Genomic DNA, 20,623 nt, shown 5'->3' on the forward strand with positions numbered 1-20,623 from the left:
CAAAAGCTGCCCAAATTCTGTTTTCAAATGTTATGCAAATCAACCCCCCTGCCCATGCCTCCTCTGTAGGACCAGGAAAAAACTAAGCAGTGAGCAGAGAAAGAGAAGGGCTGCTCTGGCTGGGCAGAGCCTTGAAGGCAGCACGTCCTGGGGTCAGGGACTTGGAGAACTATTAGTTTCTCCTCATAGTACAGTGGCTGGGGTGGGGCAGGGAGGCGGAGGGGGGGGGGGCAGGGGGGGAGGCACTGAAGCCCAGATCACCCAACTAATGTCACTCAGCTATTCGAATTCTCGAAAGGAGTGGCAAATTAGTTTTGTTTATATACAGGCACACCTCCTGGCACTTATTAACCCAGGGTTACACCACCCGAAGAGACTAACTACTACTACCCAGGACAAAGGAGGAAGGAAGTGACAGCTGGGAGCTCTGGGACTTCATTTTAAGGTCTGTCCTTAGACTTCATCATGTACTGAAAAACTTTGATTGCCCTTGAAACTAAGGAACAAAGGGGAATGGTATATTCCAAAGAATGCGTGTCTTTTCCTTGACAAACAACCCCCACGGGCAATAATAATAATAACAACAACTATTATTTATATTTATTAAGTGCTTACTATACCTTGTAAGATTTTCACTCCCCCTAGAATCCCATGAGGGGGCACGACTGTGCCCATTTTGTAGATGCAGAAATAGCGGTTGCATTTTGCCCAAAGCCAGTCTGGAAGAAGGGAGGGAGCCTGCATTTGATCATTTGATCATGGAAGGGACTCCAGAACCCAGATTCTTCAACACCTCCTTACACTGCCACTCTCATAGCAGGGATGCAAGAGAGGCAGACTATCCCAGCCTCATGTTCTCTGCAGCCCTCAGGTCACTCCCCAGAAGTCACTTGAGCCAGACCATAGGGCCCACATGGCCTTTGGGGTCACGAGGGGCTCCCTAAGGGCAGCTGGGGTACCATGTTCACTAGTTCTCTGTCTTACCCAGAGGCCCTTGGGGCAGGATATAAGGGCTGCAGTCAGTCCCTGCTTCTCGCTGTTGCATCCACACTCCCACTTGGTGAGCTCTGGGACCCCAAAGCAGGGGCTCAGTGCCCAGAGGCTGGTCCAGCAGAGTTGTGCTTGCGCACAGAAAGCTGTGTGCTGCGATTCAGGCACACCGTGACCTCCCCACCTTCCTACCCCTGGGCCTGGCTTCATCACGGATGTCTCATGGGGACAGTCCCAGCTCCTTCACTCAGGCAGGTGCAAGATACAGAATAGACACTGAAAATAATCCTGCATTTGGGGTGAAAGAATGCTCCCCACCCCTCAATCTCTGTCTCTGTCTGTCTGTCTGTCTGTCTCTCTCTGTGTGTCTCTCTCTTTGTCTCTCTGTCTCTCTCTCTCTCTGTCACACACACACACAGGCACACACACAGAGCTCCCTATTTCCTGCGGACCACAGTGACTTTCCTTATCAGACAGAAGAACAAAGCCTTTTTAAACCTTCGCCTGTACAATCATCTCCAGCCTATTTCCAGGCACTTGTAAGAGTCCCTTTCATTACCACTGGCCCTCTTTCTGTCCTGACAGTGTTTTAAGGCTTTTCTTTTACCACCCTTTTCTCTCTCCACAGCTTGGACACATGCTACTCAGACCCCTGTCGTTCTTTTCTGCTTTGCTCTCCCCTCTTTCTTTCTTCCTTTCATGGTTAAGATTGATCTCTGCCTAGTAGGTTTTGTGAAATTTCCTACTATGATTCTTTCATCTTCAGCCTGCCTCATCTACGGTATTTTAATAGTAGCACCCTGTGGTAGGATCTGTCCCCTTCTCACTCCCCAGATCTGGAAAGTTCCTTTCTGATGCACAGACCTGCCCAATTTCTATAAATATTGGTCCATCAATTTATTTACTTCTTTGTTGACTTTACGCTCCCTGGGACCAGACTGTTAACTCCATGAGGACAGGTTCCCTTCCTGTCACTATACCCCTGAGACCTAGGACAGCACCAAGCACATAGTATGGCTCAGTAAAATCTGCAGAATTAGTTAAATCCACCAATCGAACACCCTTAACTATTCAATTTCATGCCAACATAAATGCATTCACAGAGGCAAGTATAATGGAGTGATTAAGAGAACAGTATGTAATAATGCTGGCTCTGCCACCCACTAGCTGGATGACCTCAGGCAAGACACTTAGACCCCCGTGCCTTAATTTCTTCATCTGTAAAATGGGGTTATCCATAGTACATACCTCAGGGTTATTGGGAAGAGTAAATGAATCACTATATGTAACACACCTAGAACTGTGTCCAGCATGAGATGAGTTTCAGTAAACATAAGCTGGGACCATCATTATGCACTCTGCTCCCAGTGTGTACTAAGGGCCAAAAGATGGGAAGGACCTAATCTGGCACATGAGGCAGCCAGACAAGCTGCTATCAGAGAGGCAGGAATGAGGGGTTATAGGACCTTCAGGATCAGAGCAGTTATCACTACTTGGAGGGATTGGGAAAGAACACAGTGGGTCTTGAGGGTTGACTAGGAGATGGTCAGATTAAAGGTGGAAAAGGGTCTTGCACCATTTGATTGAGGTGTAAAGAGGGAAGCAGAGATAAGGCTGGAAGGATAGCTTAGGACCAAACTGTTTGAGACTAGATATAATACATTATACATAGAGTACAATTAAAATAGTATAAAAGAAGCCTTCCACATGTGTTGTTCAAAACTCTGTCCTCAAAATATCTGTAAACCAGAATTTTCCTTTTCGAGACTATTCTCAAGGTCCAGTAGAATTTCCTCTTTTCAAAAGCATAATGGAAGAGCACAAGAAAATAGTCTTTTTTTGTGGGCCATTCTCCAAAACTTGTGCCTTTTGAACTTTTTTTTTAATTGGGAAATATTGGGGAACAGTGTGTTTTTCCAGGATGTCGAGTCGTTGTTTTTCAATCTAGTTGTGGTGGGTGCGGCTCACTGGCCCATGTGGGACTCGAACTGGCGACCTTGGTGTTATGAGCATTGCACTCTAACCACTGAGAAAACTGGCCGCCCCTTTTGAACTATTTTTAAGGTATATATTGACATGACAGGCCTTAAGACTATTATGAAAAAGACCTTAGAAGAAGCAAAGTAAAATATACAGTCAAACCATACGATCAGATCATAAGCCTCATCATTTTTAATTTGCCAAACTTTCTTTCTTTCAAACTAACAACAGCCTCTTAAGGCAAAGTCTCAACAATTCTCTGATTCAATAAATATTTAACGAGTAACTACTATGTTGTAGGCACTGTTTTGAACCTTGGGAACAAAGCACTGAACCAAACATCCAGAAATCCATGTCCTGGTGGAGCTTGACTCTAGGGGAAGATAAATTTTCACTCACTACTGCTATAGTTGTTGTTTTGCAACAACATTCTGGAGTTCTTATAAAGGGATTTAATGCATTAAAACTCAAACCAAGAGGTATTTGGGGTAGGAGAAATTGGGAAAACTCAAGTAGGAAGATAGCCAGAGGAATCCTTTCATCAACCCATTCCCCAAGTTTCTGGCTTCCCACACCCTTGGTTCTTTCCAAAGTCAGTCTCTAAGATTCATAGTCCCTCCTTCTTGTGCCTTACCACCATCCTTCAGCCAAGAACTGGCAGACCATACCAGTTCAGGAATGTGTTCAGCTACAAGTATCAGAGAGCTCAACAACAAAGCTTTAAACAATGCAACATGTTTTGGAAGTGGCCTTCCAAACCACTTCTGGCAGCTCAACTGTGTCATCCTGGCTCTTTCTATCTTCCTCGTCTTCCATTCTTAGTGTATTGGCTTTTCTTCCACATACTTGTAGCATCATGGTCCCAGGATGGCTACCCCTGTTCTAGACATCACTTATACATTCAAGAATGGGAAAAGGAGGGAAAGGTGACATCAGTGAGCTCTCAATTTGTCTCTTTTATGAAAAAGGAAAAATTTCCCAGAAACCCCAAGTAGACTTCCTCTTCTTATCATTGCCCCAAGCCAAGGCACATGGCCACATCTAGCTCAAGGGAGACTGGGAAATTTTGTATTCGGATTTCCTGCTTCCATAATTGGAGGCAATAAGAGAAAAAGAAGGGGGCCAGGAATGGCTTGTGTAGGCAAACAACAATGTCTTCCAGAAAAGCCTTCACAGAGAAACCACAAGACATCAGACTGAGAGTTGCTCAAGCCATATTAGGCTGGAAGATTTTTTCAAGCTGAGAAAAGGGGACACATTTCAGGCTCACCTCAAATATTGTGAGTTAGGCCAGAACGTGGCACATCTTAAGGAAAACCCTAAGCTGAAAAGACCCTCTGCTGGAGGAAAAGCCCTTGTATTCAGATGCATGGCTCCCACTTCTGCAGCATAGCAAGAATTCCATACCATCTGTGTGGAATACAGACGGTGGGTTATATTGTAGAGTATGCAGAAATTAAAGATATTATGTTATTAATATGGCTTTATCAGTTGTTGGGATTAAAAGCTAGAGGAGGGGGCAACTCCCACCTCATCGTGATAACATAAGCTCATCAATTTAGGACAAGATTTTTGTCAGGAATAAAGATGGGACTGAGGAGTCAAGTCCACTTTCCCATCAAGAATATCCTTTCTCTAGCCAGCTGAATTGTATCCTTTACCCAAGTTATGTAAACTCTTGCTACTACCATTTTAATGGGTCCAAATATCTCATTTATGCTGACTCATTGGGGTTTTGGGCTCCGACACACGGGAAGCTGGAAAATGACAATTCAGTCAAAACAGAACTTTGGCATGATACAGTAAAAGAGAAAAGAAAAAAACGCAAAGTTTTGTGTGTGTCTCTGCACACGTGTTTGTGAGAAAACATATCCACATGTAATATTAAAAGGCTACACTGGGAGATCAAAGATGGCGGAGTAGATAAACACTGTGTCTGCTTCATTCCATGAACAAATTAAAATTACAACTAAATTATAGAACAATCAACCTGGAGAACCAGCAGAAGTCTGGTGGAACAGAAATTTTGTAACTAAGGATATGAAATAGTCACATTGAGACTGGTAGGAGAGGCAAAGACACAGAACTGGCTAACCCCAAACCTCCCTGTGGTGGTTGAGAACCAGGAAGGATATCTCAGCCACAGAAGTTCACCCTAGAAGAGTGAGGGACCCCAGCCCCACACCAACCTCTCCAGCCCAGAGTACCGATGCCAGGAAGAGGAGCCCCCGCAACATCTAGCTGTGAAAAGCAGTGAGGTTTCCAACCTTCCAGGTAGGATGGAAGGTGGTAGGAAACTCAGGCGTCCTCTTAAAGGACCCACACACATTCTCTCACTTCCAGGCACTCACCCTGGGCTCCAGCGGAGGGACAGTCATTCAGGGGTGCAGAGACATACGGGGGACAGACTGAGTTGTGTGGCTTTGAGATGAGGGCTGGAAGACAGTTAGCATTTTCCCTATGAGAGGTCCTTCTCCCATGCAGCCAGCAGGCTGGCCCCATCTTTCCTTTGTTGAGCCCTCCCTCTACGCTTATGCCCAAATAAGAATATGATTGGTCTGGTGAGCTCTGCAGCGCCACCCTTTTGACTCACTGGGCCCCTGCCCCAAACTCCCAACACTGAAGGCATTTTCTCCAAGAGCAGCCAGGCCCAGTTGCATGGCATTCTTTCTTGAAAACCTATCAGAGTCTGAGAGACCCAGGCAGGCTACAACTGGCCCTTGTGTGCTCCGAGACTTTTGCTGAGTAATTTCAGGCTCAGTACTGGCACCAAACCAAGTCTATGTTAACATGTTAACCACAACTCTTCCCACTCTAGTGATTCCCTGAGACCGTGCATCACCCAACTTGCATACAACACAACTTGCTTTATCAGGGGCTGAACCTTAAAGCAGCTGGCAGGGGCAGCAGGCCTCAGGGTGTCCTGGCAATTTGTGCACAACCCCAGGCCTGGTATTGGTGGCAGACTCTTCCACCAGGTTCACAGTGTGGCCTAACCTATGCACCTGCAGGGTTAGCACAGGCAGCAAAAAAACATAGATCACTTTGTAGCTCTTACCAGCTAGTTCCAGCTGGTCAAAGGCAGTGGGTGACCTGGGCCTGCACTGGAGCCCCTCCTAAGAGACCCCAGAACCAACATACTTGGAGGTTGGCTTCAGACCACAGCAGAGCACTGCCCAATTAGCCCCACAAGTGGTACACTCAAAGGGCAGTCTGAACAGGCACCAGAGTCTACCAGGGTGAATCCCACCCAGTGGGATAAACCCCCACACAGCAGCCTATAAGTTGTGGATGTAGCAAAACTCCACAACCAGTCAGCCTGAGGGTCAATTCCACCCACTGATGTGCCATAGCAGCCAAGGCTCAACTATAACAGGATGGCACACACAACCCACACAAGGGCACTCCTGGAGCACCCAGAGCAGGTGACCAGCGAGACAGTGCCACTAGGCCCCACAGGATACCTATGACATAAGGCCACCTGACCAAGACTGGGGAATGTAGCAGATCTACCTAATACATAGAAATAAGCACAGAGATACAGCCAAAATGAGGAAACAAAAACATACGTACCAAATGAAAACATAGGAGAAAACTCCAGAAAAAGAACTAAATGAAAAGGAGGCAAGCAACCTACCAGATAGAGTTCAAAACAATGGTTATAAGGATGCTCAAGGAACTTAGTGAAAACTTCAACAAAGAAATAACAAGCATAAAAATGGACATAGAAACCATAAAAAAAATCAGAAGTGAAGAATACAATGACTGAAATGAAAAATGTACTAGAAAGAATCACCAGCAAACGAGATGAAGCAGAGGATTGAATCAATGATTTGGAAGACAAGGTAGCAGAAAACACCCAATTGGAACAGCAAAAAGAAAAATAATCTTAAAACATGAAGAGAATTTAAGAGACCTCTGGGACAACATCAAGAGTAACAACATTCACATCATGGGGTACCAGAAGGAGAAGAGAGAAAGTAAGGAGAACCTATTAGAAGAAATAATGACTGAAAACTTTCCTAACCTGGTGAAGGAAACAGACATACAAGTCCAGGGAGCACAGAGAATCCCAAACAAGATGAACCCAAACAGACCCACACCTAGACACATTCTAATTAAAATGGCAAAAGTTAAAGTCAGAGAGAATCCTAAAAGCAGCAAGAGAAAGGCAACTAGTAACTTACAAGGGAGCTCCCATAAGACTGTCATCTGATTTATCAACAGAAACTTTGCAAGCCAGAAGGGATTGGTACAACATATTTAACATGATGAAAACTGAGACATACAACCAAGATTACCCATCAAAGTTATCATTTATAATCAAAGGACAGATAAAGAGCTTTCCAAACAAGAAAAAGCTAAAGGAGTTCATCACCACCCAACCAGTATTATGAGGAATGTTAGATGGACTTCTTTAAGATTGGGGGAAGAAATCAAAATTATGAATAATTAAATGGCAATAGCTACATATCTATCAACAATTACTTTCAATGTAAATGAATTAAATGCTCCAAACAAAAGATATAGGAGGGCTGAATGGATTTAAAAAAAAAAAAAAAAAAAAGACCCTTACATATGCTGCCTACAAGAAACTCACTTCAGATTGAAAGACACACACAGACTGAAAGGAATGGAAAAAGATATTTCATGAAAATGGAAGTGAAAAAAAACAAACACACAAACAAACAAAATAAGCTATGGTAGTGATACTTATACCAGACAAAACAGACCTCATAACAAAGGCTATAACAAGAGACAAACAAGGACTCAGTAATCCCACTTCAGGGTATTTATCTGAAGAAATCCAAATGCTACTTTGAGAAGATGTGTGCATCCATATGTTCATTGCAACATTGTTTGCAATGGCCAAGATGTGGAGGCAGTGTATCCAATGGATGAATGGATAAAGAGGAGGTGGTACATATATACCATATATACAATGGAGTATTGCTCAACCATGGAGGAGAATGGGTTCTTGTCTCCTGTGGCATCATGGATGGACCTGGAGGGTATTGTGCTGAGTGGAGTATGTCAGACAGAGAAAGACAGATGCAATGAAATATTGCTTATATGTGGAATCTGAGAAACAAAATTAACAGATAAAACAGAAACAAACTCGTAGATAAGGACAACATCTTGATGGCTGCCAGATGGGAGGGGGGTTAGAGATGAGTTTAAAAAGGGGACAGGATTAAGAAGTACAAACTGGTTGTTACACAGTAATGATGGGGATGTAGGGTATAGCATAAGGAATATAATCAATGATATTTTAATAAGTATGTATGGTGTCAGATGGGTACTAGATTTGTTGGGGTGATAGATGGGAGGGAGTTGGGGGCATGGTGAAAATGGTGAAGGGAGTACGAAGGACAAACTGATAGTTACAAAATAGTCATGGTGATGTAAGATAAAATAAAGGGAATATAGTCAATAATATGGTAATAACTAGGTATAGTGCCAGGTGAGAACTAGTCAGGGAGATCATTTCTTAGATTATACAAATGTCTCACCACTATGCTGTGCACCTGAAATTAACATAAAATAATATTCAATGTCAACTGTAATTGAAAAATTCAAAAAGGGGGGAAAAGGTGAAAGGGAATAAGATGCTCAAATCTCCAGGTATGAAACAAATCATTCATGGGGATATAACGTACAGCATAGGGAACATAGTCAATAATATAATGATAGCATTATATGATATCAGATGGTTGCTGGACTTATCACGATGATCACCTCTTTAGACATATAAATGTTGAATAACTATAGTGTACACCTGAAACTAATATAATTTTGTATGTTAGCTATATTTTAATAAAAATCTTTAAAAAAAAATAAAAGGCCACACTGGACTGATTACATCTTAAGCCAAGGTCTGTCCTTGTATCTCTTACCACATTCAAATGTTTTAATTCAGCAAGTGATTTTGCATATCACAGTGTTTTTCTCTCATGTTGGCAAGTTAAACCAAGTTGCTTTGTGAAGAGAACACAACTCATCATTACACTGCTGTTTGGGGACATTCTCAGTAAAATGAGCCCCAGCCTCTATTCACCCATCCACCTATCTATTCATCTGTTCATCTATCTATTCATCTACCTACCCATTCACCCATTCATTCATCCAACACTCCTTCATTTCCTTGGGGCTTTCACTATCATCCTTTCTTCTTTGCCTAGCAGAGATGCACTTTCACCCTATTAAGACTTCATTTTTCTTTTTTTTTTTAATTAAAGTTTATTGGGGTGACGATTGTTAGTAAAGTTACGTAGATTTCAGGTGTACGATTCTGTATTACATCATCTATGTATCACATTGTGTGCTCACCACCCAGAGTCAGTTCTCTTTCTATCACCATATATTTCATCCCCTTTACCCTCATCTACCACCTTGCTCCCTGCTTAACCTCTGGTTACCACTAAACTATTGTCTGTAAGACTTCATTTTTCACAGGAATGCCTTTCTTCTCCCTTCTCCGTTTTAGGAAATCCCACTGATCTTTCAAATCCAGGGTCAATTCTGTTTTATAAGCTCTTTCATGGACCTCCACTGTAAGCCCACGATGTTATCTTCCATCTTAATTGTTATGGTACTTATGTTTTGTATCTCTCTTTCTTTATGTAATAAATTACTGCCTTCAATATCTCTTTACTGTTGTAGTGCATTGCTCTTGTCTCTTGCGACTGAACTATTCTGCATTTTTTATCTCCCCAAGTAAATTGTACACTCTGTGAAGAGAGACTATGGTTTTTATGTCTTTGCAAGCTCCCTCCACAGCTGGCCTTTTGTATAACATTATGCAAATTGCAGACACTTAACAAACGTACTTTGATTGGGTGTGCAGTTCCCTAGTCTGTGAAGTGGGGATAATATTGGTGTTAAAGGAATACCGTGAGGATTCATTGAGATGGTATATATCCAAGAACTTCTTAAACTAAGACCTAAAGACGTTATTATTGATGGTAATATTGCTTTATTTTTAATGAAAATGAATAAAAGTAATAGCCATATGCTAGGTTCTTGTTCATCTAAATGAAATAAGAATACATTCAATAAACATTTCATTAGTACTCACAGAAAGATTAGGTCCTGTGCAAAACGGATAGAACATAGTCCCTGCCTTCAAGGAGCTCTTATTTTAGCCAAGGAGCAGAAACAGGAGTGCCTGTCACTGTGTGTGAGGGTGCAGAGAGCACCATAACACAGACACAAAGTACTCAGAGACTGAAGGAACTCTTTCATTTTGCCTGGAGGATTAGGAGAAATTTTAAAGAAGAGTTGTCGCTTGAGCTGACCCAGAAAGGTGAGTAGACATCCCGTAGATGGAGAAAGAGGAACAGAACATTCTAGGGAGGAAACAGCATAGAAGTGCAGGGTGTGTTGGAGAAGAGGAAGCAGGATTGTCTGATTGCAACCTAAGGATTTTGTGAACCCCCTTAGGGAATGTGGACTTGATTGCAAAGGCAATGCAAAACCACAGAGGACGGAAATTATTAGATTTGTATTTCAGCTAAATGGCTATCAGTGACAATGCTTTCCATGGCAAATAACAGAAACCCAATTAAAAGTGCCTTGAACAATAAGGGCATTTATTATCTCACCTAACTGGAAATTTAGGGGTAGGCAGGCTGCAGGCATAGTAGAATCAGCTCCCCAAAGGCCCATGATCATTCCATGTCTCCACTCTGCAAACACAAATTACTTTATTCTTGGGGTGGTTGCACATTCAGGCACGACCAGATCCTAAAACATCCTTCCAGCAGATACCCCTCTCCATGTCTTATTGGGTCACATGGCCCTGTCAGAGGATAGGGGCAGTTGACATGGCTGGCCTAGACCAATCATCTGAGATGAAATGACATTGGAGAGTCAAACATGCCGTGCACCACAAAGACACTGGCTACCCGCATGCAGATGGGCCCACGGGGGAGACTGAAGACATGGAGACCAATTGAAAAAATAGTGCAAGATTACTGGCATACGGTAATGAGACTTGGACCAGAGATGTGGCTGTGGGCACGAAGGAGGAGGATAAAGTGAAGACACATCTTGCATGTGAAAAAGAACTTGGCAACTCATCGTAAGCGAAGTGACAAACCAGGAGGTGAGAACGCTCTAAGCTTTGAATCTTTGGTGACAGTGTGAATCTTAGGTGACAGGTCCTGTTGCCTGAGCTGGGTGTCTGGGTGGTAGCTTGGCATGGCCCCACAAGACCTGCCTGACAAAGACTGAAAGCATGAGAGAGGACTCACCCAACTTCTCTCTTTTCCCAAGAATTGGCACTGCGTAGCAGTTGAAGGGCTGACGTTAATGTCATGCCACCTGTTTCCCATCACTTATGAGCTGAGAACTTGAGTAAGCCTCTATTTCCTCATCTGCAAAATGGGTATAATAATGCATAGCTCACAGGGTTGTTGTGTCAAGGGCTAAATATAGTACCCAGCATATAAAAGACATCGTGGTATAATACATAAGGGTTCTAGCCCTAGTTAGGTCACTCACTGTATGACCTCAGTTCAATTACTACACCTCTCTGAACCTCAATTTACTCATCCGTAAGGTGGGGGAAATACCAGCTTATGGAGTTTCTAAGAGAATTGGATTAGAAAAATACGTCAGGTGCTAACATGCAGCGTTGGTGGGTTTTGACTGCCCAAATGAGAGGAAGAGTCCTGTTGTAATTAGTAAAGTAGAAAATCCTGACCCTGCTCTCCTAGCCTCCCCCAAAGCTCAGGCATGGCCGGTGATCCAGATTTCATCAGTCAGATGCACACGCTCCTATGTTTTGAATGAGGGTGGGGAGGACAATGGAAGCTAGGAAAGAATAGGGTGGGGTTAGGGGTGACAGTGAAGTGCAAATGGCAATGGTGCCAGCATTGGTGCCCAGTGTCCAAACCAGAGCAGTCAACCATGCAAGCTCTGGCCCTCTGGAATTAAATGGTGCTGGCAGCAGGTTTTTGTTTTGTTTGTTTTGTTTTGTTTTTTACTGAACTAGTTCTGTGGTATGCTTTTTGCTGTTCTCTGACTGCAAAGCCCCATTTTGTTCCTACTTATTTGTTCCATCTGGTTATCTAATCTTTCTGAGACTTCTGTGAACTACCTAATAGCTTCAATTTTTTCTTTTCTGCTTTAATCTGCTTCAGTAATTTTCTGTGATTATAAGTAGGAGTCCTGACTCCACATGGAGTAGGAAGGTCATACTGGTGCCTTCCCCCTTTTGACTCCCTTATTCTCAGCTTCTTTCTGTCCACCCGGGTTTTGTTCTGATTACATCATGCTCTGATGGGGGGAAGAAAACCTCTCCCATGCAAAGAAAACATGGAGTCACTCCATTCTATAATCATTTGCTTCACTATTTCCCGTGGAAGCTCATTCCACAGGAAAGCAAACCTGGGGGGGGGGGGTGGAGAGGGAGTGAGCAGCAGAGCAATTTTTTAAATTGCCCTCAATTTTTAAAACAAAAGGTGTCTTGAGGGCAAACATAAACTTGTTCACCAAACCCCAAAACGTGACCCTAGGGAACATCTGTGAATGCTTAGAAGTAGAATTCGAGGGACAAAGAAACAGAAGTACTCATTTACATGGTAATGGTCTTTTGGATTTCACAAACTGATGGGCCTAATTAAGTACCCAGAAGACGCAGAGCATAACAAAATATATGGGTTCATGAAAGCTTTGCTTAATTCATGGGTAATAAAATCATATCAGATGGTCAAGAGGACCCTGAGGAGTCTAAGAAGTACATCCTTAACATTCTTGAATGAAAATTGCCGCTGGCTGCCGCAAAGCACTCTAAGTATGGCTCTGAGATAGAGTATTGGGCTGACTGGTTACTGAGGGGCCACAGAACTCAGCCTACAGTGCCCCCCAGTCCAATGTAGGAATCCCCCCACAGCAGCATAAGCAGGTAGTTATCAGTCACCGGCCATTCAGCCTCTGCTTAAAATCCTTCAGTGATGAAGCAAATGGTTGGCCCAGTAGAATGATGTATTGGCTTTGGTTGTCTTCATCCCTCGGATTCAGGATTCATTCTCCCTTCTTATGGAAGCATCTCTCTCTCTCTCTCTCTCTCTCTCTCTCTCTCTCTCTCTCTCTCTCTCTCGCTCTCGCTCTCGCTCTCGCTCTTGCTCTCGCTCTCTCTCCCCCCCCCCCCTTCTCTCTCTCTGAAATGATCTCTTGTCCATTGTATGAGACCTTAGGGGGACTGTCACTGAAAATGTCCTGCCTTCCCTTGGCCAAGCCAGGCTTATTCGATTCTCACTCCATGAACTTTAGATCTTGAATGTAGTGGTGCTGCCAAGACCTTTAAAAAGAAGGGGGTGCAATTTATTCCAACAGTATTATCTTGATGAGTTGTCCCTTCTATCTAGAATCCTAGACATCTCTTGCTTCCTTCATTTTTCCGAGTCTGTTTTCCCAGGCTTATCTCTATAAGATGCCCCAAAACCTCAAATAATTTTTTCCTGTTTGTGTTCATTGACTCTATTTTTTGCAACCAAAGAACCACAACTGGTCTAACTCATTATAGCAATAGTAACAATCCCTAGTTATTAGAAAGTTCTTCCTTATAGCAAACCCAATTCTTCTTCCATGTAACTTCTAGCTGTTTCTGTTTTCTGGAGCAACTTTGAACCAATGTTCTACATACGATGGGCATTCAAACTTTGGAGGACAGTATGTTTTCCTTCAGTCATCTGTTTTCTGGGATAAATAGCTGTGATTTCTCAACAATTACTTGTAGAACATAATTCCAAATCCATCAACATCATGGGTCCTCTGAACACTTAAAATGTGACCTCCGTCAGGGGAACATGAAGGCTATAATGGGGTCATTTCTCTCAACAGCTTCACTCATTACATAAATGGCCACTTTCTTTTTTTAGCACCAACATGACATTGTTGGATTATATTAGATGTATTTTCAACTAAAACTAATTTTGAAAACTCTTTCTTCTTCATCATGTGAGCAGCACATAATCTTTGAACATTAGAAAATACAAAATAAACAACAGCTAAGTTTTTAAAAACTCTCACAACCCACCACCCATAAATATATTCTTATAAAATCTTCCAAACTATTTTCTATGTTTATTATACTGTCTCTTCTATTGGTTGTGTAATAGTCCAATGTATGTTATATGCTTAACTAGTACTCTCTGGATGGATTCCTTACAGTTTTGCTTTGTTCTTGCTATGATAAACAATGCTTTTATAAATATTGCTATACATCCATCTTTGTATGTTTCTCTGAGGATTTCTTATTTTTCCAGCTTTATTGAGATGTAAGTGACATATAACATTGTATAAGTTTAAGGTGTACACCATGCTGATTGGATACATTTACATGCTGCAATATGATTACTGCCTTAGATAACACTTCACATAACTATTATCTCTTTTTTGTGGGGAGAACACTTAAAATCTTCTTTCAGCAACTTTCAAGTATGTAATATAGTATTATGAGCTATAACCATGGTGCTCTACATTAGATCCCCAGAACTTGTTAATCTTATAACTGGAAGTTTGTACCCTTTGACCAATATCTCCCCATTTTCTCCACCCTCAGTCCCTGGTAACCACCATTCTATGTTTCTCTGAATTTGACTTTTTTAGATTCCACATATAAGTGAGATCAAACGGTATTTGTCTTTCTCTGTCTGATTTATTTCACTTAGCATACTTCTTAATATTTTCTACAAGTTGAATTGCTAGGTCAAAGGATATGTATTTTCTTTGCGGCTTTTAATTATCTATCACCTAATTGCCATCCAGAAACCAATTTAAATTCCCAATGGCAGATTATAAACGGTTTTAAGACTCCTGGAATTTTCACATGAAAACCTGCCTAGCCAGGTGGCTCCCATCCTATAGTAGTAATTGACTCTTAGTTAAATGAAATACTGTATTTATACTTCCTTAATTTTTTTAAATTGGCTGTAGTGTCTCTTTTCCACCTGTTGAGATTATTACATTAGAGACTCAGCCTTGATCCTGAGAGTCTTGAGATTCAGTCAAGTGTGGGATTATTCATTCATTCTGGTTTTGCATCACCTGCAAGTCTGACTAATGTCTCTGCTATGTTTTCATCCATATTACAAATAACATTGTTTAGTAGAATAGAGCCAAGAGCTGGGCCCCATGGCAATCTACTAGGTGTGTCTTCAGCCGGAGAGATAATCATCTACACACCTACCTCTCAGCTCTGGCGGCAGTTTACATCTCACCCTGTCTTTCTCAGACCCACCCACAATCCAGCAACTAATGAGGTGATGGTTGACAGAAGGATGGGGCTTCAAATTACAATCAGTGTTTGTTCTGGCTGGTCAATACCCAGGGTGTGTCAGTAGTTAAATATTACTAGTATCATCCTGGCATCCACGTACCCACGTCCAACATGAAACAGAGGTTAATGGTTTGTCGTATTTGTCTCAGATATCTTTTTTTTAGGAAATAAGATATCTCAAATATAGCTAAAGCCCCACTCCCATCCCCCTCTCACCCCCAAAAGAAGTACTATGCAATTCCTTTGCATTTTGTACTTTTAGTCCACTTACATGTATCCATGAACAATGCATATCTGATCTTTTTATGTGAAAATTTTGCATAAGTAGTATTACATGTATGTGTCTTCCTAAGACTCCTCAATATTGTTTTTGAAGTGTATCCACCTTGATATATATAGATACAATTCATTTATTTTAACTGCTTTATAATATCCATTTTTTAAAGCAAATCCCCTGCTAAAGGACTATTGGACTATTTCCACAAAGGCCATTGCAATGGATAACCTTGAGCACAAGCCCTGTGTACATACCCCAGAGTTCCCCGAAGACGGTCACGTAGTGGAATTGCTGGGTCATGGGGTATGAGCATCTTCAACTCTGGGTTACCCACTTGCTCTGCAAGGCAGTCTACCAGTTAGTTCCATCGTTTCTTCCTAGCAGCACTGCATGAGTTCCTTTTTCCCACATCCTCACTAACATTTGGTATTGTCAGACGAACAGTTGCCAAACTCTGGGGTATGAAATAGTTCCTCGATATTTTAATTTGTATTTCCCTGGATATCAGTCACAGTGGGCATCTTTTCATAAGTTTATTGGTGATTTTGTTTCTTCACCTATGAGTTGTGTGTTCCCACCTGGAAACCAGCTTCCAAGATGGCCCCAGTGATCACATCCTTGTACTGTCCCCTTCCACATTGTACAGGGGGTCGTCTATGAAACTCTGGCAGCAGAGATGGCATGTCACTTCTGAGATTATGTTATACGAGACACTGCAGCTTCTATCTCGGTTATTCTCTTTCTTTTGGATCACTCAGTTTGGGAGAAACCAACTACCATATTGTGAGCAGCCGTATCCCACATGGCAAGGAACTGAGGAGTCCTGCCAACAGCCAGTAAGAAACCGAAGCCCCCAGAAAACAGCTGCATGAATGAATTTGGAAGTGAATACAGGTGATTGAAGCCTTGGGGACATCATCAGCTAGAGCCACCGAGCTAAGATAATCCTGAATTCCTGACTCTCTGGAGATAATAAATATTTTTTATTTTAAACTGTTAAGTTTGGGGTAATTTTTATGTAGCAACAAATAACTAAAACATTTTTGAGACATTTTTCTATTGGGTTGTTTTTCTCTTTCTTACTGATTTGAAGAAATTGTTTTAAATATTCTAGGCAAGGGCAGCCAGTTGGCTCAGTGGTTAGAGTGCAGTGTTCATAACACCAAGGTCGCCGGTTCGATTCCTGCAGGGGCCAGGGAGCTGTGCCCTCCACAACTAGATTGAAAACAACAACTTGACTTGGAGCTGATGGGTCCTGGAAAAACACACTGTTGCCCAATATTCCCCAATTTAAAATATATATATATATTCTTGACACTAATCTTTTGTTAGTGATATAGGTACAAATGTCTTCTCCCAAACTTTGGTTTGTCTTTTCACTTTATTTAGGGTGCTTTTTGATAACAAAGGTTTAACATTTAATATAACAAAGTCACCATTTCTTTTCCATTACAGTTTAAGCTCTTCGTGTTCGACTTAAAAAATCCTTTACTGCCTCAGTGATAAAAAGACAGTCTTCTATGTTTTTATTTAAATGTTTTAAAATTTATCTTTGTACTTTTAGTTCTTTAATCAGCTTGGAAATAGTTGTTGAATTGAATCGGCCAAAACTGCTGTCCTAATACTTTTTGTTTATAATTTATTGTTAAAGAAGTTTGTTATGCATTTTTCAGTTTGAAGACTGGTTCTTGGTTCTGACAAAGACCAGAGCAAAATAATTATCAAGCAATGCTGCTGTCTCTGCGGTCATCTGACACAGTGACCTTATCCCACCTTGCTTCTCTGATTGCTCCAAACATTGGGATAGTTTGTAGACACCAGCCACACCTTTCTGTGGGTCAGCATCCGAACCCCTTCTCTATGTCTTGAGCCCTCCTCATCCCCATAAGTCTTGGTACAGAGCAGAGCTGATCATGGCTGACACAGTTTCTCAGCTCTCTGGCATCAAGGATGCGCACACATCACCCAGGATCTGCCAGACAAATTCGTCTTGGACTTTGAATGCAAAGGTTCATCAGCAGTAATGGAGCAGTGCTTTTCCAACCTTCATGACCTTAAGAATCACCTTGAGGTCCTGTTGAAATGCAGATGGCTAAGTCCAACCCCAGAGCATCTGATTCTGTAGGTCTGAGGTGGTGTACGATAATTTGCATTTGTAACACCTCCCAAGTGGTGCTGAAGCTGCTGATTCCAGGACCACACTTTGAGTAGCACTAGAGCAGCCTCTCTGGAGATGATGGTGGTTCCTAGGAGAGAGATTGGGTTACCAGGGTTGCAAGCACCCCATGTCAGCAGGGGAAGCTGGGCCAGTTCTGTGCTGGGATTTGGAGCATCGTTTCTCACTGGGTAGCTGCTGACATTGGTTCTCCAGCCCTCCTGGCGATTCTGTGAGCTACCCTGTATCCTATAACTAGATTGTCTTACTGCTTAAATGAGCCAGAGTTCATTTCTATTGCTTGCAACTGAGAATGCAGACTGATCCAGCACCCACTCTGTTGTCTTTAAAACTATACATGCTTATTATAAACATATTTGGAAAATACAGGAAGCTCAAAGAAACAAATTCACAATCGTCTTTAATCCCACCTCCAGAGACAACTACTATGAACGTTTTGTTTTATCACTTTCAGTCTTTCTCTATACACACACACTTTTCATATATTTGAGATTATACTGAACATACTATTGTGTAACTCCCCTTTTTTCATTCCAACAATATAACTAAACATTTCTCCCATCAAAAAGTATTGCACAATATGTTTTGCAATAGGGATAGGGCATTCCAACATATGATATACTGTAATTTATTCAACTAACCCCTGCTATTTGACATGTAGGTAGATTCAAATTATTTGCTATTGTAAATAACACTGCCAACTTCTGATTCACAATGGCATGTGGTGAGTAATTCCTACTACAGCCTCTCTAAATTCCCCAAAATTCATTCATTCGACAAATATTTCTTGTGTGTCTACCATATGGCATGCACTGTTCTAGCTGCTAAGGATAAAGAAATGAACAAAATAGACAAAAATACCTGCCTTCATTGTAGCTTACATTTCAGTGGGGTGAATAGTAATAATACCACATGTCCCTAATATATACACAACATACAATATATAAGTAATATACCAATAATAAAATAATAATGATGGCAGCAACTACTTATTAAATGTTTGCCATCTGTCAAGCATTATGCTAAGCCCATTCTGTGCAATAAATCCTCAGATGCTATTGTCATCTCCGTTTTTCAGAAAAGGACACCGACACTCATTTTCTCCTGCCTCACCATTAATTATGGCAGATCTAGTGCTGAATTGGTTAAATCTGACCCCTCCCCAAAGCCTATGATGGGAGCAAGAGGAAGATGCCACGTCATAGAGCAGTGCAATCCCAAGTGAGAGCCTATTTTATTCAAGGCAGTGGACCAGGACCTATGTTTATCAAGCCTCGCTTCAGTTTTAGACTGGGAAGGAAATGGGACCCAGCCCCCATGAGACCACAGGGAATTTGCTTTCTACCTGTCGACAAGCATCAGATCATATTTTGTTTAAGAGCAAATTAAGAGAACAAAACCAGCATGGGGTTTATGAAAAAATACAGGAGGGGGAAAAAAGCAGCAACACGATAAGAAGACCCAGAACAAGAGCAAACCGCTGATAACCAACCATCCATTGCTGGATCAATAAAATGTCAAAAAACTTTTTTGCATCCACCATAGGGCTGAGGAAGACATGGCCTTTCTGAAATATGAAGTCTTAGAGAGAAAACAAACTCAGATGAAAAAGCAATAAACTGAGATAAATAAGGGTAGTATTAAAAGGGTGATAAAGGAGGAATGTACGGAGACTAAAAACAAACGCAAGTTAGAATTCACAACTCCCTTCACAAGTGATAAAATGGACATTACAAAAACATCTGAATCAGCTGGAACCATATATCATTGAAAACCTGAAGCAGTAAGCAACTGGAACTCTTGCATATTCCTTACTGGAAACAATTTGACAATATCCAGTAGCACAGAGCATGTACATGCAGACTCCCAGGCAGATACTCTGGGACAACGGTTCCACAGTTTGTTCAACATCAGAACTACCTGCTTTCTAAAGTCCAGATGCCCAAGTCAGATTCTATACCGATTAAATCCGAATTTCTTGGGGCTGTGAGCCACCCATTGGTAGTTTTTAAAGATCCCCGCCTGACTCCAATTTGTAACCAAGTTTGGGAATGACTGCTCTAGAGAAATCCTTCTGTGTGTGCACTGGATGACATCTACTAGAATGTTCACAGCAGCATTGTTTATAATTGCGAGAATCCAGAAATTTCCCATTATCCAAGGGCAGAATTGATGCAATGTGATGTATTCGCACAATGAAATACTACAGCACAGTGAAAATTAATTGCAGACCCACCATCGATATGAATAAATTTCACAAACATAACGTTGGGGAGGGAAGGGAAACAATTCACAGACGATCATATACAACTTGCTTGCATTCACATAAGGGGGAAATTGCATAACTAGACAATACACTGTAGAAGGATTCATAGTTTGTTGTAAACTATAAAGAAATGCAAGGGAATAAGAACCACAAACTACAGGATAGTGATTAGCAGAGAAGAGGATGAAGCTACTAAGATACAGGTGTTGTTTTGTTTCTTAAACCAATGGTGGTAGTTTATATCTTATACATACGCTATGGATATTGTTTCATATTGTCAATGTAAGAATGTCCAAACCTGTAGAGAATTTTTATAAGAGTTTATTTGAGCCAAACTGATGACATATGCCAGAGAGCACAATTTCAAATGCTCTGGAGAATAACAGTTTTGCAGCTTCTTTGATGCATTTGAAATTAAGGTAGAGATTTAGGAAGATTGGAGAAAGCAAGGTGAGGATTGGGTTACAGGACAGTTAATGAGATTACTGCTCTCTGGAGGGTTAATATCCTTTGAGGGGTATTACTTCTGGTATTTCAAAGGTGTGTTAACCTGGATGCACAAGAACAATGGGCAGGGTTGGCTTAAAAACTCTCATTAAAGAAGTTATATGCCTGGGGCATGACTACCCACCATGACTTGCCAGTTAG

This window comes from Rhinolophus sinicus, chromosome 12 (genome assembly GCF_057876585.1).
Source record: "Rhinolophus sinicus isolate RSI-liver-muscle chromosome 12, RSI-T2T, whole genome shotgun sequence".
NCBI classification, from domain to species: Eukaryota; Metazoa; Chordata; class Mammalia; order Chiroptera; family Rhinolophidae; genus Rhinolophus; species Rhinolophus sinicus.